General features: G+C 39.0%; 1 pseudogene; it reads left to right on the top strand.

Moving 5' to 3' along the window:
• Positions 1 to 1,455: 1,455 nt before the first annotated feature.
• On the top strand, positions 1,456 to 1,555 carry LOC122096795 (annotated as a pseudogene).
• Positions 1,556 to 22,189: the final 20,634 nt, after the last annotated feature.

Genomic DNA, 22,189 nt, shown 5'->3' with positions numbered 1-22,189 from the left:
AAGAAATGAGAAGTTAAGATGAGTCTTCAATTACTTTCTGTTGGCATGTTGCATGGGCCTAGGTGAGAAGACTTGCCCTTGTTATCTGATGATGCAGATAACTGGGACCTGGGATCCTAGGACGCGTGGGTCCTGTAGAATAATAATACCTTTTGGATATCATATCAGCAAAATTTGGGTATGATCAGAAATATGGAGAAATCCATTCTGGGTCCAGGGAGTTAAAACAATATACAGAGCAGCAGAGTAAAATTCCTTGCAGATTAGAGGAAAACAACATTTTTTTTTACCATGTGAATTCAGTAGACTAAGAACACTTAGAAGGTATCACAAGTTTATACCGAAGACATTGCATTGATACTTCTTATATTCTAATATATATTCTAAACCTAATTATTTATATTCCAATCTATTTATTGCAATAAATATCAATTTATTTGTCAAATTATCGATTAATTCTAGTAAGTTTCATTGTGTGAAACATAAAATTAGCACATATAAATACAAAATATATAACTATATGTAATATAAGGAAATGTTTTTCATTGTTCTGTTGTGGTTAGGGTATCAAAGGCAACTCTGTTTTACAGTATTATTCCATTATCTCTACCTCAGAGTTTGGTAGAGTTAGACCTAAAGCTTTACCATTTGTAGATTTACAGCCTAGAGGCAAGAGGAAACACTGTGATTAAAACATTACCAATTTAAGGCCTAATATCAAGGAGAAAAATATGGACTTCTTCTGGATCTATGGAAATATTTGGTGATATAAATTCAGTAGTTTATGTTCCTGCCTGGTTGGATGGTAGACAGGTCAGGACATTAGGTAATCATGCATAAGAACAATTTTTTTCACCTTCTTGGCTTTAGCTATTTTTGAAATGGTAGGTATAATAAACAATTACATTTTGATAAAATACTTTCTAGTCAGAACTGTTTATTTCTCTATGATCCCTTGTAACTAAGATAGTTTTGTTCCAGTAAGATAATCTTTGCTGTCAGGGTAAGATATTCTGTTTGGTCTGTTACTACATGGAAGAAGGGTAAAGGGTCATTAGACATTTGTGCCAGTAAGACCTCATTTGGGAAATTTTAAGCTGCAAAAGTTTAGAAGTAGCTCTTCAGCAAGGCTTACTTTGAATCCATTAGCTCCACAAAGCTAACTCAGTTGATAAATAAGTACTTGAAAAGCCATCTCTTTGAGCCTAGCTATAAAGGCTTCAAAGTATGATCAAATTTAAAATGAAAAAGACTTAAAATAGTCATTGGCAAAAAAATGCAAGTGTGAGCAATCTACCGAACAATATGTTTTTTCCACTATACACAGAACTTCAGAGAAATAAGATCAGTAGCATTGTTAGTAACAATAAGGTTTCCTTGTTACAAATAGACAACCAAGGATATATGCCTGTATAGAGATTGCATCATTAACTACTTAAATATACAGGATACTACATGCTTCGGCAGCACGTATACATAAATTACAACAATATGGAGATTAACATGCCACTTGGACAAGGATGATATGAAAATATGCGAATTATTCCATATTTTTCATTCTTCAGTTGCTAGAAATTACAAACAGTTATTAAAAAGTTGATTACAAAAATACAAGTGTAACAACATATGTGATTCATATAATTAAAAGTTAGTTTGATATCAGTGTATTAAATCTTCACCTTAGAAAGGTCTTTACGTAGCATAACCTTTACAAAACTTTTACATTAGATAACATTTTAATTTTATCCCAAAGAAATAAAATAGTATAAGGACCTTGGAAAAAAAAAGAATCTTAAACTGTTTTTATATGGAATGCAATCTGTAAGGACACATTTATTAATGCATTTATATAATATATAACAATGTAGTATTCAAAGTATTATATCTAGGAGAGAATGAAATAGATTATGGACATTTTACAAACAGAATACAGAATATGTTAAAATATACTTTCTTCAGACAAGCACTGGAAATATATTCAGGTTCTGTACTACTCATTTCAACAAATATGGTAAAATTATTTCTGATTTAAAAAATCACAAGCTCTACAGAAATCATTATAGATGTATACAAACAACTCTTGAACATATTTTGACATCAAAGTCAGGCAATTCATTTGGAAGAATACCATGGAATCCATGAATTTTTAAAGTAAGATATTGCTGTTGCTTTGTATTGTGAAAATATTTTGTACAGAGACAAAGGATGGACTCGCATTTTTGAAATTTAAGTAACTTAACCAAATCATTAAGACATAGGAGAACAATTTGTACAGCCTTTCACAACTTCAAAGAGGTAGTCATACATAGTTATCTTTTGGCAGTATCAAATGCAGTTTCTTCCAAGTTGTTCTTCAGACCTGGTTTAAAATAATGGTTCAAAAGAAGGAGATCAAACAAATCTTTGCTGTTTCTATTCCCAGCAGCAAGATGCAAGGAGGTCAAGAGGCCTTTCGTTTAGACATTGGTATCTGCATCATGATGAAGTAAGAAAGAAGCCACACTGGTATTATTCCACGTATAAGCACTGTGCAGGTGTGTCCAGCCATTCACAGTTATTGCATGAATATCTGCTTCGAGCCACCAACTCATGGACAATGTCTCAGTGTCAACTGTAGGTTTCTTGATGAAGAGCAGTATACTCATCGTCATCCCTAGTATTCACACGAGTGGCCTTTTTGGAAAGTTTTCGCCACACTGTAGAAAGTCGATTAATTTCAGCAGGCCAAAGAAGAAATTTGCTTGGATCCTTCTCCATTTTTTTCTTACAAATGATACCATTCCTCACTTTTTCATCTTCTTCCTTGTCTTCATCAGAATTGCCTAACCAGAGACTTTGAATACCAGTCGGAATGAGGTGTCCATGTATTTCCCCAGTAGTTGACGTTGGTTTAATAATTAAACTTCAGTAGAGAAGCAAAAAGTTTAAAAACTGTTACAAAGTAAAGTAATTAATCAGAATATGTTACTATTCATAATAATCATAAGCTGAATTTATAGTGATAGTCAAATATGTAAGAAATGAGACAATTTGCCATACATTTGCACTTAATAAGTGAGAAAGAATTTTCTAGGTCTTTTAAAATATATCTTAAGTTTAATAAAGAACCTATTCTGTGACATCATATGATAATCAGATAAAGCTGATATTAGAGCAAAGAACAGATTCTACTAAGTTTTTGTATGTTAATGTATATACTTATTTTGGTTGTGGGAAACTGTGGGGATTTCACTTGAGTTATTGCTCTTGCTAGGCAGGCGTCATATCCGTGGTTAATTTTAGGATAGGGGTTCCCTTTCCACAAGAACATGCACCTGATCTGTCATTTTAGCCTTCCTATCATCAATGGCATCAGAGTTGCAGACCAACTTGTCTAGCTTCCTACCTTGGCTGGCCTGGATTCCGCAGTCCTTCCAATCTTAGCCTGTAGATAGTGCAGTGTGGTAGAAATGATCCAATGCACCCAGCTATAGATTGAGAAGGAGGTCCACTAAACTTTCGGTCTGGTTCTATTCTTAAGCCTCCTCAGTAGTTACGAGTAGAGGTGGGAGCCCCTGGTGCCAAGTAGTAAGAGTATTTTTTAAAGTAACTAGACATATATATGACTTGTGATTACCTCAGGAAAAAAATTCGAAGAATAATTTTTAAATATTCACATTATAAATATTTTAAAAACAAAATATATGTGTCTGAATAATTTACATGTGTAAAAATCATGCAAAATTATATTAACTAGTCCTACAACTCTGAAAAAAGAATTACCCTAAAGAAACAGAAGAAAATATTTAAGTTCAAAATTTGAAATTTAGAAAATTAAATGAAGTGTACTCTAGATGACTTAAGTAACTGTAAACCCTCTGCATATAAATTTTCTTATAAAAATACATGAACAAAGAAAGCAAAAGTACCCATTGATCAATAGCAACAGCAAAAGCATCAGTAGTTCTTTTTTTGAGCATACAAAAAAAAATTGATGGAAGAGATAACAATGTTCCTTCCATAAGAAATGTACTTATTTATGTAACTGTAACCCCTCTGTACATTACCTTTACAATAAAATTAAATTGAAATTAAAAATAAACCAAACAAGGGATCTTCAATCATATTATGACAAATTTCTAATCAGACACTAGATTAAATATTAGACAGCAAGGGCAACACATTTAAGGTGTTAAAAGGACATATCTAATACCAACCTTTCTAACAAATATATATACTTCCCCCAAATGTGAGAGATGAGCTAAGTACCTAACGATGGCTCAGGCATATAACCTTAACTACTCAGGAAGGTGAATTGTGAGGATTGTGGCTCAAAGACAGCCTTGGCCTTGTCCCCTCAGAAGCAGATTGTAGGAGAGCTGTCCTTGAGAAGGACGGAGGTCTTCTTGCCATGTCATTGCTGGAACAAATATAGGATAAGGTGGCCATCAAGCATGGAGGCTATTGGCCAGTGTCTCCACAGAAGCAATTTATGAGATTCAGGAGTCCTCTACAAGATCAGAGGACTTTGACCACTGTCCTAGTAGTTTCAGGAATGGCATAACAATGACCAGAGCAACCTCAAGCCCACATGGAGTCCTTAGCAACAGTCTTTGAAGCTTATGGGCTAGAGTATCAATGCTGGCAAGCTATTATTGGTCCACTTTTTCTCTGACTTCACTGGCCCAGACTCTGATTGGTCCATTTCTTCTATGATGTCACTATGATGGGCTGTGATAGCTCCGTTTTGAGAGGTCATGCAGTCTATATAGGAAGCCACTGTGCTCCAACCTATGTCAGTTAACACCTCTAGGAACTCTTGATTGGTGACACACTGGACTGACTCAAAGCAAAATTCATGATTTTTCTGATTTTTTTTGGGGGGGGGGTATGAGTTGTCGTTGGGTTTTGGTATTTCTTTTTATTTTTTCTGTGTTTCCATTATTTTATTTAGTTAATTTTAGGTAGACTTGCTACCTGCCATCATAGCAGAAGGATGGAAGAATACAAAGAATCATCCTCCATATCCTTGAATGAAGAGATCATCAATCAATACCAGATGAAAGAGCTCATTGACCATGGTACCAATGGACAAGTGAAGCTGGCTATCCACACCTCACCCACATGGAAGTGGCAATTAAAATACTCCTGAAGGGATGAAAGGATAAGGTTTGAGGCAGTGACCACTTGTTGCTAGACCACTTCTGTCTAGCAAAGCAACACGTGGTGGTAATCCAAACACCTGGTGGATTGTGTGCCTTTATAAGACCTGCAAATACTTAGCTCAGGGCTCTCCTTCTAGGCTCCGCTGTACTGAAGTGTAGGAAGAGGCCCAAGCTGTAGCACGTTTAAATAAAACAACTGTAGAGTCTGACTTTCGGTGGTCTTTTTGCGGGGGGGGGGGGGTTCCTGCAACCATGGCATAACATATTAGTAGGGGCTGGTCTGGGATACCTCCCAAAGACCCCGGAGACCTCAGACTCCAAAGGTAAAACAGCACTGTCATTCTTCATTTGTCTTGTCCTCTCGTTTGTCTGTTTCACTTTCATTTTCCCTTGTGAGGATGGCCCCTCCAATTTGTAAAGGACTGTCAAAGTGGACCCACTTGCACGACAACACTGGAGGAACTGGGAGACCTCCCATATCCTCTTGTGGGGAGGGGATAACCCTGCTGTGTGGAGCTGGGGTTCTTGGAACCCCACCATGTGGAGGGGGGGTCCTTGGAACCCTGCCGTCTGGGGCGGGGGTACTTGGAATCCCGCTGTGTGGGGCAGGAGTCCTTGGAACCCTGCTGTGTGAGGCGGGGGGGGGGGGGTCCTTGGAACCCCCCACCGTGTGAATTGTGGGGCGAGGGTTGGTTTGGTATTGGGCCGGAACTGACTAAGAGAGCCTTCTAACTGAGGCCCAACTCGCCCACTTCCTTCTGCTGTGGGGCATGGGTATGGAAGCCACCATGACAGGAGTCAGTGGACCAATTTGGGAGATCTCCACTTTGTAAGCATTTTTTTTGTAACTGTCAGGCCTGCATGTGTTTTGTTTGTACTGTTTATTGTTTTTTGGACTGTATGACTGACAGGACTGTAAACCATGGGCAACACTCCATCTAGCCCCCTAGACTTACAAAAAGAAACTAAGAAAGAGGAAAAGAAAGCGTACCCCTGGTTTTTCAGGGAGATAACTTGGAAGAAGAAATGTTTCCTTCCCCATACTCCCCTTCCCAGGTTCCTTTTGCAGAACCTGAGAATGATCAAGAGGAGGGAGCTATAGAACACTTGGCACCTGCCCTTCAAGTTTCTGAGGGGCCAGTCACTCAACCCCGCAGTGGGATCAACCCCTCATCTAATGCAGCTGTTTTTATCCCTACATGCCATAGGTACTGTGGATGTGGATGGTCAACAGCAACCCAATAGTGCCCATTTTCTACCAGTGCTCTATACAATTGGGGCATACAAAACGCCCCCTTTTCTGAGAAACCCCAGGATTTAATTCATTTGCTTGAAACTATTCTCTTTACTCATCAGCCCACTTGGGATGATTGCAGTCAGCTTTTACAAGTTCTTTTTACCACTGAAGAGAGAGACCATAACTGAGAGGCGGCCCACAAACATATCCGTGGCCCCACAGGAGTGCCCATCATGGATCCTGCCCTGATCGCTGCCTATTTTCCTGAGATCCAACCAACATGGGACTACAAGACAGTTGAAGGTAGGGAGCATCTCCTCATGTACCGCCAGGCTTTGTTGGCAGGTCTCAAGGTGGTGGCTTGCCGACCTACTAATATGGCCAAGGTTTATGATGTAAGACAGGGAGTAAGTGAAAGTCCAGCAACATATCTTGAGCGGCTCTTGGAAGCTTTTAGTCAATATACTCCATATGATCTTGAGACCCAGAAGTCGGCTCAGATGATTATGTTTGCCTATATAAATCAAGCTGCACCAGACATAAAGTTACAGGCTCTAGACAGCCTTGGTGAAAAGTCTATAATTAGGGATCTAGTAGCCACGGCAGGAAAGGTTTACAATAAGAGAGACAGAGGAGCAAAGACAGGAAAGGAAGGAAAGAGAACGTAAAATGGAGCATGAAAAGAAAAACCAGACCAAGGAAAAGAGGCCAGATTTGTTGGACTCACCACTATCTCATGCTGAGCATACCTGGTTCACAGATGGCAGCAGTTTCATTCGAGATGGAAAAAGGTACACGGGCCCAGCAGTCACCATGGACACTGTGATAGTGTGGGTAGAAGCACTCCACCAGAGAACATCTGCACAAAGAGCACAGCTAGTGGCACTAACGAAAGCCCTACATATGGGAAAAGGGAAGAGACTAAACATTTACATAGACAGTCGGTATGCTTTTGCCACCGTGCATGTCCATGGAGCCATTTACCAAGAGAGGGGGATGCTGACAGCTGAGGGAAAGACTATTAAAAACAAACAAGAAATTTTAAGCCTCATCCAGGCCTTATGGGAAACAGCAAATATTGCCATTATGCACTGCCCTGGCTATCAAAAGGGAACTGATTCAATAACCAAAGGAAATAACTTGGCTGATCAGGCAGCTAAGGAGGCGGCCCTCCAGCCCAGAGCATAAGTACTGACTCTAGTAGACCCAGGGCCACGAGCTTTGCCTCCTGAGCCTCAGTACTCCCAAGAAGTCTTGGAGTGGATAAAGAAAATTCCCAAGGCCTATAAACCCCCTGGCAGAGACGGAAACAAAGACTGGTGGAAAACTGGTGAGGGAAAACTTACTTTGCCACAAAGATTGGGCAAGGGGATTCTTAAGAGAATCCATCGGGTCTCTCACATGGGAACCTGAAGAATGCAGGACTTGCTTTGACACTCAGAAGTAAAAATTAGGCAAGGGAATCAACTCTTGAGGACATTGTTAAAAATTGTAAAGCCTGTCAGCTCACCAATGCCCCCAATCAGCCGGTTACAAAAGGAGCTCACTTCTATGGAGATAGGCCAGGTGTGTATTGGGAAATAGACTTCACAGAAATTAAAAGTGGAAAATTTGGATATAAAAATTTGCTAGTTTTTGTAGAAACCTTTTCAGTATGGGTTGAAGCCTACCCAACAAAGCATGAGAACACAAATGTCGTGGCTAAGAAGATCCTGGAAGAAATTCTACCCAGGTATGGCTTCCCATCCCCCAATGGGTCAGAAAATGGACCGGCCTTTGTCTCAAAAGTAAGTCAGCGAATAGCTCTGGCATTGGGGATGGATTGGAAATTGCACTGTGCTTATAGACCCCAGAGTTCAGGGCAGGTATGAATCAGAATCTATAAGAGACCTTAACTAAATTGGCCTTGGAGACTGGTGTAGACTGGGTATCGCTCCTTCCTTTTGCCTTGTTTAGAATAAGAAATTCACCCTATCGGCTTGTCCTTAATTGCTTGCTGATTTGGATGATACTGAATTTCTGTGTAAGCTTGACTATTTACAGCTGGTGCATAAGAGTATGTGGCTCCAACTTAGAGCATTATATGATTCTGCTTCTATTCCTATCCCACATTTGTTTAAACCAGGGGACTGGGTGTTTGTTCGAAGGCACAATTTGCGATCTCAGGAAACACGATTGAAGGGACCTTACATGGTGCTACTGGCTATACCCACTGCCCTTAAGGTGGACGGCATTGCTGCTTGGATCCACTGCTCCCATGCCAGACCAGCTGACCCCTTTGCCCTGGATGACCATCAGGAAACATGGGAAGTCTCCAAGCATCCTACCCAACCACTCCGCATATGCCTCAAGAAAAGATAAATGGACTGATTGTTATTGGTATACTCTTTCAAGATCAAGAGCTGTTGAAGTTTAGTTTTGGGCCAGAGCCACAAGATTGTGGCTCAGGACCATAAATCAAGTGCGGGGGGGGGGGGGGGGTTGAAAGGCTAAAGTTTGAGACAGTGACCACTTGTTGCTAGTTTCTGTCTAGCAAAGCAACACGTGGTGGTAATCCAAACACTTGGTTGATTGTGTGCCTTTATAAGACCTGCAAATCCTTAGCTCAGGGCTCTCCTCCTAGGCTCCGCTGTGTCAGAGTGTAGGATGAGGCCCAAGCTGCAGCCCGTTTATATAAAACAGCTGTAGAGTCTGAATCTCGGTGGTCTTCTTGGGGGGCGGGTGGGAGGTCCTGCAACCATGGCATTACAGCGAGAGTCCTCCAGTCATCAGTTAAAGAATGAAGTGGACATTTTTAAGAAGGTATGACACAAACACACCATCAGGTTGTACCAGGTGATGGAGAAGGAAGAGTATATGTATCTCATCAATGGAACTGGCCAGTAGGGGATACCTTCTGGGGTGGATCTCAAAATCCTGCCGCCTATAAGAGGATGAAACCAAGAGGCTCTTCACACAAATTGTAAGTGCTGTTCACTACCCACACCAGAACAGAAACACACTGAGACCTTAATTCCGACAATATCCTGTTGGATACCAAAGGCAATATCAAAGTCTGTGGTTTTATCTGAGCATCTGGTTCACCCTGGGGCAGTTGCTATCAAATGTATGTGCTGCTGTGCTATTCCACCCTCCTAAATTTTCCTGGAAGAAAGAAATGATGGCCGGGTGCCAGTCGCTCACTCCTGTGATCCTAGCTATTCAAGATCCTGAGGTCTGAGGATCATGGTTCAAAGCCAGCCCAGAATGGCTCTATCCTCTGACCAGACTCATACTGATACCAAAGACTAATTTGAGGTGGAGATGGCAATGGTTAGAGATGGCTAGCATATAGTTACAACTCTTCTCAGAATAAGCTGCTGAATGTGGGCCCAGGAAAAGAGCAGTTCCAGACAAAGTGGAGGAAAACCCTAAGAGATATCAAAGATAACTTCACTTGAAAGCCAGAAGGCCCTGTTATTGAGATGGGAGAGATTTGTAGGTGGTGTACTAAAAAAAAGAGTTGTAAGTGGGATCCACGAATTGAGATCAAAACACTGTTTGCCTAGCAAAACCCTCAGTCCAGCCAAGAATACAAGTGCATCAACTGCCATAGATTTCCTCAGGAGGGATTCCAGCCACTGAGCACCTTGTACTGCAGTGTAAACTGAAAGTTGTAGTTATCAAAGCATGTAATTTTTGTGCATACAAAACTACTTTAATTACACTTAAACTACACCCTAGTCATTAAAATTTTTGTTTGATTTATTTTATTCTGTGTTATTTAAGATGCAGTCTCATTATGTAGCCAAGTCTGATCTTAATTTCATAATTCTACTGCTTAGTCTCCCAAGTGTTGTGATTACAGGTGTGTCCCTCTTTGTTGTCCATCATATTTTATCTGCATGTTTCCTTAACTTTATTTTATCCCTTGGCAATACTGCGGTTTTGATTCAGAGGCTGGTGCTGGGCAACCTAGTGCTCTACCACTTGACCTCTGCGCCTGGCCTTACTCTTCATTTTACTTTAGATGAGCTCTTATTGTATTATTTTTTGTATTGTATTTTATGTGCTTGGGTCAGAATCAGACTGTGATTGTAATGTAATTTCCTGCTGAGAAGCTTTTTTGTCCTTTATAAATATAAATATAAAATATATATATATATAAATATAATTTTTCTTCTTAATAAAAAGAAGGTACACAGAGGCGTTACATTTATGTAAGTCATTTTAAAATTCAAAACCTTATTTTAGAAGAGTAAAAATGCATATAATCACTAAATTTTATCTCTAGAGAAAATGGCTACTAGATTAAATGTTTTTGGAGGCTAGGTCAGTGTCATTTGGAATTGTTCTCACTTCAGCTCTGGACAAGGCTACATAGCTCCAGGCCTGCATGGCCTAAATAAAAGCAAGTAAAAAGCAAAAAAAAAAAAAAAAAAAAAGATTTTTTAGGGCACATCTGTGGAAGGTTTGAAATACATTTGAAATACATTTTTATTGACCTTTTGTACATTTCTGTGCTCATGAAAAGTGATATAGCAATTATTGTACAATATGACACATTCTTCTAACATAACATAGCATTACCACATTACCCAGCAATTCCATTGCTCATTGCGTAACCAAAAGAACTGAAAAGAAAAAAATAATAGCTCATATGCCAATAATAACAGCAAAGTTCACAATAGTCAGAAGCTGGAATTACCTGGATTGTCTATCAGATATACAGGTTTACAAAATATGAGGTAAGCATTAATGGATTATGACATCCACAAAAATGCTGCAATTAATATATATCTGTCACGGATGGACATAAAAAATAATCTACTATTTATGTGAAACATTGACTAAACCATTTTATAAGAGAAAATGGAAGATTAAAATTTCTGGGGCAGGTCATTGGGGTGATTATTACTCAATGATTGTGTGGATTCCATTAGTATCAACAAGATAGTTCACAAATAGAGGTAATGGTGTGGATATAATTAATGTCACTGAATTTTATACGTGCCTAGCAAGCATGAGGCCCTGCGTTCATCCCCAGCACATCCAAAAAATGCTAAATCTTCTTTCTGTTACCTACCTTGAGTGGTAGGTGCTTTTCTAATATTTTGATTGTATCCCTCAGAGGATCTCTGGTGGATCTCTGATGTTTAGTCATGCTTTACAGACAATCCATTATTTTAATATTAATTTTAAATTTTAAAGGAAACATCATATATTAAAATGTGGGCAATGCCTGCAGATCTAATTCAAGAGGCTAAAACAGGAAGACCCTTACACAGTATAGGCTGCATAGAGAGGTTATGTCTAAATTTCCATGGTTGCTGCTGAAACTGGAGGGACAATTATTTGTAAGTAATTGCAAGTGATAGATAACTGAGAGATAAGTTTCTGATCACATTATATTTTGGTCATGTCAGCTTGTATTTAATATTTACATGAATTTTTAAATTTTTCCTTTTTCCCTTACTCTCAGCATGTCATTTTGAAACTTTATGCTTTATATATGTTCTCATTTGCTACATTTAAAAAGAAACATAGTTTTCTTTTGTATCATATTAAACATGGTTTTTGATTTTTTTCTATATTATACAACTACTATTATTTACTTTTGAAAATGTTAGGGAAATGAACACGAAGATATGTATTCAAATGTTTTTTTCATGCGATTGTTTCTAACACATTTATAAGATTATTTCTTTGTTGCTTTGTATGTCCCTCCCCCCCTCAGTATAACTCCTGCTTTCACTGTATTTGATGTCGGTATAATTTGTGGAGGGGCAGGGGAAAAACAAATCGTTTAAATAGGGATATAGGTGGACCCATTGCAACAATGAGATGTACAAGTCGTTATATCGAAAAATGAACTTTACAACTTTGGTGCGGGGAAGGGGGGTAGCGGGGAGGATTAGGTAGGGGAGTGGGAGAGGATGGGAAGGGATAGGAAGGGGAAACAAAGGAGGAGACTACAATGTTTGATAAGAAATGTACTCATTATCTTGCCCATGTAATTGTAACCACTCTGTACAGTATGTTCACAATAAAAAATAAAAATTAAAAAAAAAGAAAAATTTTATATGTAAGGACTGGCCACTGTCTCAGAGATTTTTCTCAGTTCTGCCAATTGAGCCACAGATAAACTTCCAGCTTCATTCTTTTGAAAAGTCTCATGCAAAGCCCAGCACATCTAAGGAGGCTGAAATCTGATCTTGATTTGAAGCCAGTCTGAGCAGTAAAATCTGAGATTCTTATCTCCAATTAATCACCAAAAAGCTGCGGGTAGTAGAACGGTATCTAGCCTTGTGTAAAACAGGGCAAGTTCAAGCCCTAGTATTGTAATTACATTAACAAGTCTCATGGATTTTCTTGCTTGGGTTGGATTTGAACTACAACCCTTAGATTTCAGCCTACTGGGTAGTTAGGATTTAAAGGCATGAGAAATCAACAGCAGACATTTTAATTTTTGTGTTTTTTTGTCATTTGTGGGGCTTAAATTCTGGGTTAGTTGCTGTCTCTGTGGTCTTCAGCTCAAGGCAAACAGTCTACCACTTGAGCCATAGAACCACTTCCAGTTTTCTGGTGCTTTATTAAAGATAAGAGTTTCACAGAATTTGCTGCCTGGGCTGGCTTGGAATTGTGATCCTCAGATCTCAGCCTCCTGAGTAGCTAGGATTACAGGCATGAGCCACTGGTGTCCAGATTATTTTAATATTTTTAACCAGCTCTTTCTTGCCTTCAACCTCAGTACATTTTATTTTGTCCAGTAGACCTGATCTTTGGGCCACATTGCTGTTCCTTAGTTATTTTGAAGGGGGGTAGGGGTTGAACACTCGGCATGGGTGCTGTCTTTGTGGTCTTCAACTTAAGGCAAATGCTCTAACAGTTGACCTACAGAGCCACTTCAGGTTATCTGGTGGTTAATTGGAGTACAAGAGTCTCATGAACTTTCCTGACAAGGCTGGATTTGAACCATGGTCTTCATATCTCAACCTCCTGAGATTACAGTGTAGAGCCAGCAGTGCCCTTCTGTTTCTTAGCTTTTTGACTCAAGGACAATGTTTTACAAATTCAACCACAGCTTCACTTCTAGCTTTTTTTGTTTATTTGACATAAGTTTCTAATGTACTTTTCTGGGTATTCTGGCTTCAAACCGTGATCCTCAGATTTCAGCTTCCTGAGGTGCTCTGATTACACACATGAACCACAAACCCATTGGTCATTTAAAAATATTAATATGTTTTTTTCCACTTTATCTTGTTAAAATTTTCCTTGTTTTTTTTTTTTTTTTTTTTTTTTTACTTTTGTATATGTTTTGGTCCTGGGGCTATATATCAGGGCGCGGATGCAATGCCAGAGCTTTTTCTTCAAGAGTAGTGGCTTTGCACATAAGCCAAAGTATAGCTCGTGGCAATATTTGTTTTGTCTTTGTGCTTGAACTAAAACCCTGGGTGCTGTCCTGGAATGTGACTGCCCAGTTTGCATCTTGGGCCACAGCTCAACTCCAGGTTTTTTTTTAACTCTTGGTAGTTAATAGGAGATGAGTCTTATGCAAAGCCCAGCATGAATCAGTTGGCTGAAATCTGAGGATCACGGTTCAAAGCCAACAAAAGCCGGAAATCCCATGAGACTCTTTGCTCCAATTAATCACTGAAAAATTCGGAGTGGTAAAGCTCTATCCTTGAAAAAAACAGCATAAATTCAAGCCAAACCTAGCACACAGATGCATACACAGAGAAAGCCTCATGGACTTTCTTGCATGGGGTAGCTTTGAACAATGATTCTCAGATTTCAGCCTATCTTCATCCTCTGTCCTTTGAAAATTTTATGGGTCCTGTGGCTTGACATCTGTCATTGGGGCCTATATCTTAGCTTTTACACTCAAGATTGGTGCTTTACCACCTCAGCCACAGCTCAAGGCTTTGTGTTGTGTAGCTGGGGATAAGAATCTCAAGCATGTTCCTTCCTAGACTGACTTGACTCTGCAATTGTCAGTTGTCAGCCTCTTGTGTAAAAAGGATTACACATATAACCATCAACATTTGGGTCATTTTAAAACATTAATATGTGCTTGCTTCCACCTTTTTTCTTTTTTTTTTTCTTTTTTACTTTTCCTTGGAGTGGAAATTGAAGCTCAGATGTTGTCTCAGGGCACACATGGGACCAACCAGAACATTTGGTTTTTGTGGGGAGGTTAATTGGAGAGAAAATAATCACGTATAGCTAAGCCAGATTCAGGAGGTTGAAAATTGAGGAGAGTCCATGACACTCTTTTCTCCAATGAACCACTAAAATCTGAGAGTTGTAGATTATTGAGCAAAATAGTGCAAGTTCAAGCACCAGGACTGCCAAGCACACACACACACACACACACACACACACACACCACACACACACACACACACACACACAAACACACACACACACACACATCTTATGAACACCTATACTTGAGCTGAGCTTTAAACAGTATCCTCAAATTTTAGCCTAAGTAGCTAGAATTACAAATATGAGTCCCCAATGAAACTTCTGTTACTTGGTCTTTCTTGTCTTCTTCCACCCTTCTTTTCATTTATTTCATTCTTTTTGTTTGTGTTGGGCCTGGAGCTCGAACTCATGCAAGTATTGGCCTGACTCAGGAAGCTGAAATTTGGCCATCATGGTTTGAAAGCAGCCTGGACAGGAAAATCCATGAAATTCTTATCTCCAATCAATCAACAAAAACCTATCCCCAGTGTGGCCACCACACACAAAACAGTCTCCTGGAATTTCTTGATTGGGTGTGCCTTTACATAAGATCTTATATTTCAGCCTCCTGCATTTCTAGAATTACAGACATGAATCAAGAGTCCTGGGTTCTCTACTTCCAACCATTTAATTTTCTTATTGTGATGCTGAGGCTGGATCTCTGAGCCAGGACATTGTTTCAATTGGCTTTTCATTCAAGGCTGTTGCTTTACAACTACAACCACAGTTTTATTTCTGGTGTTTTTTGCTGGTTAGTTGCAGACTTATGCACTTCCCTGTCCAGGCTGGCTATGAACAACAACCTTCAGATTTCAGCCTTCTGACTCACTAGGATTACATATATTGACCAAAATTTCATGCATTGCTCATTTTGAAACTTTAACTGGATTTTCTCACAACATTTTTATTCTTCTTCATAATCCTGAGGCTTGAATTCAGGGCTTGAGCACTGTCCCTGAACTTCTGTTACTCAAGGTGAGAACTCTACTACTTGGGCCACAGTGCCACTTTCAGTCTTTTTTATTTATGAGATACTGAGGAAACAAACCCAGGGATTCAAACATGGTAGGCAAGCACTCTGTTACTAAGCCACATTCCCCGCCATTCTTATACCTATTTATTTGTATTTTTATTTCCTTGTGTATGCTGGTCCTGGGTCTAAAAATCAAGTGCAGGCCCAGAAGTTTTTATTCAAGATTAGAACACTAGGACACGAACCACCACATAACTTGTGGCTATTACTTTTTGTTTTCTTTTAAGTAGCTACTTACATTTGAGTCCATGAATTCTACCAGGGCTGACTTTCAAATGTGATCCTCAGATTTTAATCTCCCAAGTGGCTACCATTAGAGGTGTGTGCCACCTATGCTTAGCTCATTTTAATCTCTGAAATTGTCTTTTTCTTATCCTACCTTCTCTACATTTATTTATTTTATACTTTGTGTGTGTGTGTGTTGGTGTATATCAAGGTCTGGATGCTGTCCCAGAAAATATTTTCTCATTTCTGCCATTGGATCCACAGTTCAATCACCAGGTTTTATTTTTCTTCCTTTTGGTGGTTAATTGGACATAAGAGTCTCATGTAAAGCCCAGCAAGACATAGGAGGCTGAAATCTGAGGATTGTAGTTGAAGCCATCCTTGGCAGGAAAGTCCATGAGACTATTTTCATCAGCTAAATACCAAGACGTTGGGAGTGGTAGTGCTCCTACATGAATTCAAGCACAAGGTTGGCACACACAGATAAAAAGCCCCATAGACTTTCCTGTTTAGACTGGCTTTTAACTGGTAACTTCAGACTTCAGCCTCCTGAATAGCTAAAATAATAAGCAAGAATCACCAGTCTCAGGCTTAAATCTCAAATGGTAATTTCTTCTCTTCTTTCAGTTTTGTTTTTGGTCGACTTAGGGCTGAATTGGGAATTGTTTCCCAGGTTTTTCATGGAATTTCAGTACTTTACAACTAATATCACACCTTCACTTCCAGCTTTTACTGGGTACTTAGAGATAAAAATTTCAGTCACTGCCCTGCCCAGGCTGGCTTTGAGCTATGATCCTCAATTTCAACATTTTAGTAGCTAGAAATACACACAAAAACCAAAAACCCATGGCTAATTTTGAAATTATAATTTTCGCTTTCTCCCATATTTTATAATTTGTGGTCTTTTTTCTTTCTTTTTGTAAGTGTCTTTTTGAAAGTGAATAACTAGGAATAATCATGCACCAAAACCCATGATCATTTTGAAACTTTATGTTTCTCTTTACCTATCATTTTTAGTTTCTGCTTTTTTGTTTCTGTTTTTGTTTTTGTTTTGAAATGTGTGTCTAGGATTTCAACTTGGGGCTTAGGTGCTGTTCCAAGCTTTCTGTTTAAGACTACCACTCAACCGAATGAACCAAAGCACAGCTTGTAACTTATTTTTGGTGCAAATTAGATATATGAGTCTCATGGACTTTCATGCCAGGGCTGGTCATGAACCGTGATCCTTAGATTTCATCCTCCTGACTACCTCATATAACATGTGTGAACAACAAATGTTTGACTCATTTCAACTACTCTCACTGACTCTTCCTTCTGTACTTCTGTTCTCCTTTTATTTCTTCTGTGTTTGTCCTGTGGCTTGAACTCAGGGTCTGGGTGCTGTCCCAGAAACATTTTCCCAGTTTTGCCAGGAGAACTACAGCTCAATTCCTGTTTTTTTTTTCTGTTTTAATGGTTAATTAGAAATGATTATCATGTAGAGCCAGACCTGATTCATGAGGATGCAATCTGAGGATCAAATTTTGTACCAGCATGGGTAGGAAAGTCCATGATATCTCCAATTATAACCACTAAAAAGCTGAGATTAGTAGAGCCTTAAGCAAAACAGTACAAGTTCAAGCAACAGGTCTCACACACAGACATACACACACATACATACACACACACACACACACACACACACACATGTCTTATGAACTTTCCTACTTGGTCTGGCCTTTAAATATTATCCTCAGATTTTAGCTTCCTTTGTAACTAGAATTAGAGTTATTATGAGCCATCAATGATTGGCTGATTGGCTCATTGAAGCCTCGGTTATTGGTTCTTTTCTTCTTCTACCCTTCTTTACATTTATTAATTTCATTGTTTTGGGTGTGCTGCTCCTGGAGCAGGAACTCATGCAATTCCTGGACTGTTTCAGGAGGCTGTGGTCTGACCTTCATGGTTCAAAGCCATGTTGAGCAGGAAAGTCTAAAATCCTTACCTCCAATTAACTTCCAAAAACCTCGGAGTAGTACAGTACTAGCCCCAGGATGGCCCACAAACAACTGTCTTCTGGACTATCCTGCTTGGATTGGCCTTTATACTGGATTCCCATATTTCTGCCTCCTGAGGTTTTAGAATTACAGGCATGAGTCACCAGCACCAGGTTCTCTTCTTATGACTATTTTTGTGATCTTGAGGCTGGATCTCTGCGCCAGGGCACTGTTTCATAGCTTTCTCACTCAAGACTGGTGCTTTACAACTCCAATCACAGCTTCACTTCTGTTTTCTTGTTTGTTTGTTTTGCTGGCGATTTGATGATGAGACGCCATAACCCTTAGATTTTATCTATCTTTGTATCTAGGATTACACACATGAAACAAAAACTCATGCTCATTTTGAAAATTTAGTTGGATTTTCCAACACATATTTTAATTTCTATCTTTTTTATTTCCACATGTATGCTGGGCTTGGGGCTATAAATCAGAGCCTATGTATTGTCCCAGTAATTTTTTTCTCATCTATTTTTTCATTTATTTATTTTTCTTTTTATTGTGGAAATGCCATACAGAGGGTTTACAATTACATGAGCAAGGTAATGAGTACATTTCTTATCAAGCATTGTTGCCTCCCCCTTTGTTTCCCCCTTCCCATCCCTAGCCATCTTCCTACCACACCCCCATCGCCCTGACAACCACCCTCCTGAGCCAATGTTGTAAATTTGTTTTTAAACATAACATCTTGTACATCTCATTGTTGCAATGGGTCCACCTATTTTTTTTGCCCATGATGGGGCCTGAACTCTGGTCCTGGGCACTGTCCTTCAGCTCTTCAACTTGAGGCTAGAGCCCTACCATTTGTGCTACAGTGCCACTTCTGGATTTTTCTGCTTATGTGTTGCTGAGGAATTGAAACCAGGGCATCATGCATGCAAGGCAAGCACTCGACCACTGAGTCAGCTTCCCAGTTCAGTCCCACTATATTTTTAATGCTAGACCTCTAATATGTGAGCCACAGCTCAATTCGGGGCTTTGTTTTTAAACCATATTTGCCTAATTAGAGTTGAGTCCATGGACTCCCCTGCCTTGGCTGGCCTTGAACACTGATCCTCAGATGTGAGACCCTTGAGTAACTACAAGAACAAGTGTAACCTATTTCAGTTTTACTCATTTTAGCCTCTGAAATTGGTTCTCTCTTTTCTTCTTCCACCTTTCTTTTCATTTATTTATTTTATTCTTGTGTATACTGTTCCTGGAGATTGATCTAAAGGTGTTGGTAATGTCCCCGAAATCATTGTCTCATTTCTGCCATTGGAGCCACACGTCAAGCTCCAGCTGTTTTCTTTCTTCTTTTGGGGGGATCATTGGACATAGCAGTCTAATGGAAATTACAGAATGATTTAAGGAGCTGAAATCTGAGGATCAAAGTTTGAAGCCAGACTGCATAGGAAATTCCATGATACTCTTTATCTCCAATTATCTGGTAGTGATTCCACTAATGAGACTGATAAAACTCCAGCCTAGAGTAAAGTAGAACAAGTTCAACCCCCATGACTAGCACACACAGAAAAATGGCCAATGGAATTTCCTGTTTGGGCTTACCTTTAATTGTTATTTTCTGACTTTATCCTCCTATGTAGTTAATACAACATGTGTAAGCCACCAATGATTGATTAATTTATTTTTTTAATTTTAATTTTAATTTTTGTGAACATACTGTACAGAGGGGTTACAATTACATTGGCAAGATGTCAAGCATTGCAGCCTCCTCCTTTGTTTACCCTTCACATACATTCCTGGCCTCCCCCAGCCACCGCAACCAATCCCCCCTACTCCCTGTACTGAAGTTGTAAAGTTCGTTTTCGACATGACAACTTGTACTTCTCATAGTTGCAACGGGTCCACCTGTATCCTTAAACGACTTGTTTTTCCCCATCTCCTCCACAAATTATACCGACATCAAATATAGTGAAGGAAGGGGTTATACTGTGGGGGAGGGACATACAAAGCAACGAAGAAATAATCTTATAAATGCGTTAGAAACAAATGCATGAAAGAAAAAACATTAAAATACATATCTAAGGGTTCATTTTCATAACATCACATTATCTGACCTTTTCTGCTTGACTCATACATATACTAGATATTGCAAATAAGGGAAATCATGGGACCTATGTTGGTTTGGGCTTGGCTTACTTCACTTAATAAAATTTTTTCCAAGCCTTTCCATTTCCTAACAACTGGAGCAATGTCATTCTTTCTGATGGAGGCATAGAATTCCATTGTGTATATATACCACATTTTCTTGATCCATTCATCCACTGAGGGGCATCTGGGTTGGTTCCATATCTTAGCTATGATAAATAACGCTGGAATAAACATAGTTGTGCTGGTAGCTTTAGTGTGGTCTTGTTTGTAAACATTTGGGTAAATGCCCAAAAGTGGAATTGCTAGGTCATAGGGGAGCTCTATGTGAAGTCTTTTGAGGAACATCCATACTGCTATCCAAAGTGATTGAACAAGTTTACACTCCCACCAACAATGAAGTAAGTTTCCCTTCTGTCCACATCCCCTCCAGCATCTGTTGTAGTTAGAGTTCTTGATTATATCCATTCTAACTGGGGTGAGGTGGTTTCTCAATGTTGTTTTGATTTGCATTTCTTTTATGGTTAGGGAGGTTGAGCATTTCTTCATGTGTCTATTGGCCATCCTTCTTTCTTCTTCAGAGAAGTTTCTCTTTAAATCTTTAGCCCACTTATTTATTGGGCAGTTGTTTCTTTGAGGATTTGTTGTTGGGGGATTTAATTTTTTGAGTTCCAAGTATATTTTAGATATGAGACCCTTGTCCGTTCTATGGCTAGTGAAGAACTTCTCCCAATCCGTAAGCTTTCTATAATTCTTGCTAGCTATGTCCTTTGCCATGCAGAAGCTCTGCAACTCCTTGCAATCCCATTTGTCCAACCTTTCTTTGATTTGTTGTGTTTCCGGCTCTCTATTCAGAAAATTTCGGCCTGAATCAAGGAGACCTAGGGTTTCATCTATTCCATCCTGTAATGTTTTCAGAGTGTCTCTTTGACTCCGAGGTCTTTGATCCATTTGGAGTTGATTCTGGTGCAGGGTGATATATAAGGATCTAGCTTTAGTTTTCTACAAGCAGTTAACCTATTTTGCCAGCATCAATTAATGAAGATACTGTCTTTCTTCCATTCTATTATTTTAGCTCCCTTATCGAAGATTAGTTGGCTATAGGTCTGTAGGTTCATTTCTGGGTTTTCAAATCTATTCCATTGGTCCTGAGGTCTGTTCTTTTGCCAGTACCAAGCTGTTTTGAATACTATGCCTTTATAGTAGAGTATGAAATTTGGTATTGATATTCCTCCAACAGTGTTCTTTCAGTTGAGGAGCATTTTTGATATTGGGGGTCTTTTATTGTTCCATATGAATTTTTGGATTTCCTCTTATATTTCCTTGAAGAATGACGTTGGAATTTTGATAGGTATCGCATTGAATTTGTAGATAGCCCTGGGAAGTATTGCCATTTTCAGGATTTTAATCTTTCCTGTCCAGGATCATGGGAGGTTTTGCCATTTTCTAAGTTATGTTTTGATTTCCTTTTTCAAGATTTTAAAGTTTTCATCATAGAGTTCCTTCACTTCTTTGGTTAAGTTAATTCCTAGGTATTTTATTTTTTGTGGGGCTATTACAAATGGAGTTGCTTTCCTAATTTCAGCCACACTTTTCTCATTATTGGCGTACAGAAAAGCCATTGATTTTTGAGGGTTAATTTTATACCCTGCTACTTTGCAAAATTTTGTGATTGATTAATTTAAAAGTCTGTCACTGACTATTTCTTCTCTTCTTCTACACTTCTTTATTTCTTTTGTGCTGTTCCTGAAGCTTGAAGTCGGGGCCTTCGTGTTTGTCTTTTTATATCTTTTATATAACTTGTTTCAGTTTTGTTGTTCTAATGTTTTTTTTGTTTATGTTGCTTTATATATCTTATTTTTATATTTCACAAAAGTAACTTTTAGCTTGGTACTGGTGGCTCATGCCTGTAATCCTCCTCAGGAGGCTGACATCGAGGATCACAGTTTGAAGCCAGCACAGGCAGAAAAATGTGGGAAATACTTATTACCACTACACTACCAAATATACAAGAAGTGGAGCTATGACTCAAGTAGTAAATTGTTGGCCTTGAGCAAGAGAACTCAGATCTCTGAGTGCAAGTTCAAACCCCTGGACTGGCACAAAAATAAAACTTTCATTACCTTATATTATATTAGGATTACTGGTATCAGAATCCAGTCCTAGTTTTAAGGACCAACTTTTGTAGCAGATG

The sequence above is a fragment of the Dipodomys spectabilis genome, unplaced genomic scaffold (assembly GCF_019054845.1).
Source record: "Dipodomys spectabilis isolate Male_0828 unplaced genomic scaffold, ASM1905484v1 ptg000389l, whole genome shotgun sequence".
NCBI lineage: Eukaryota > Metazoa > Chordata > Mammalia > Rodentia > Heteromyidae > Dipodomys > Dipodomys spectabilis.
This window is presented reverse-complemented; position numbering and strand designations above follow the sequence as displayed.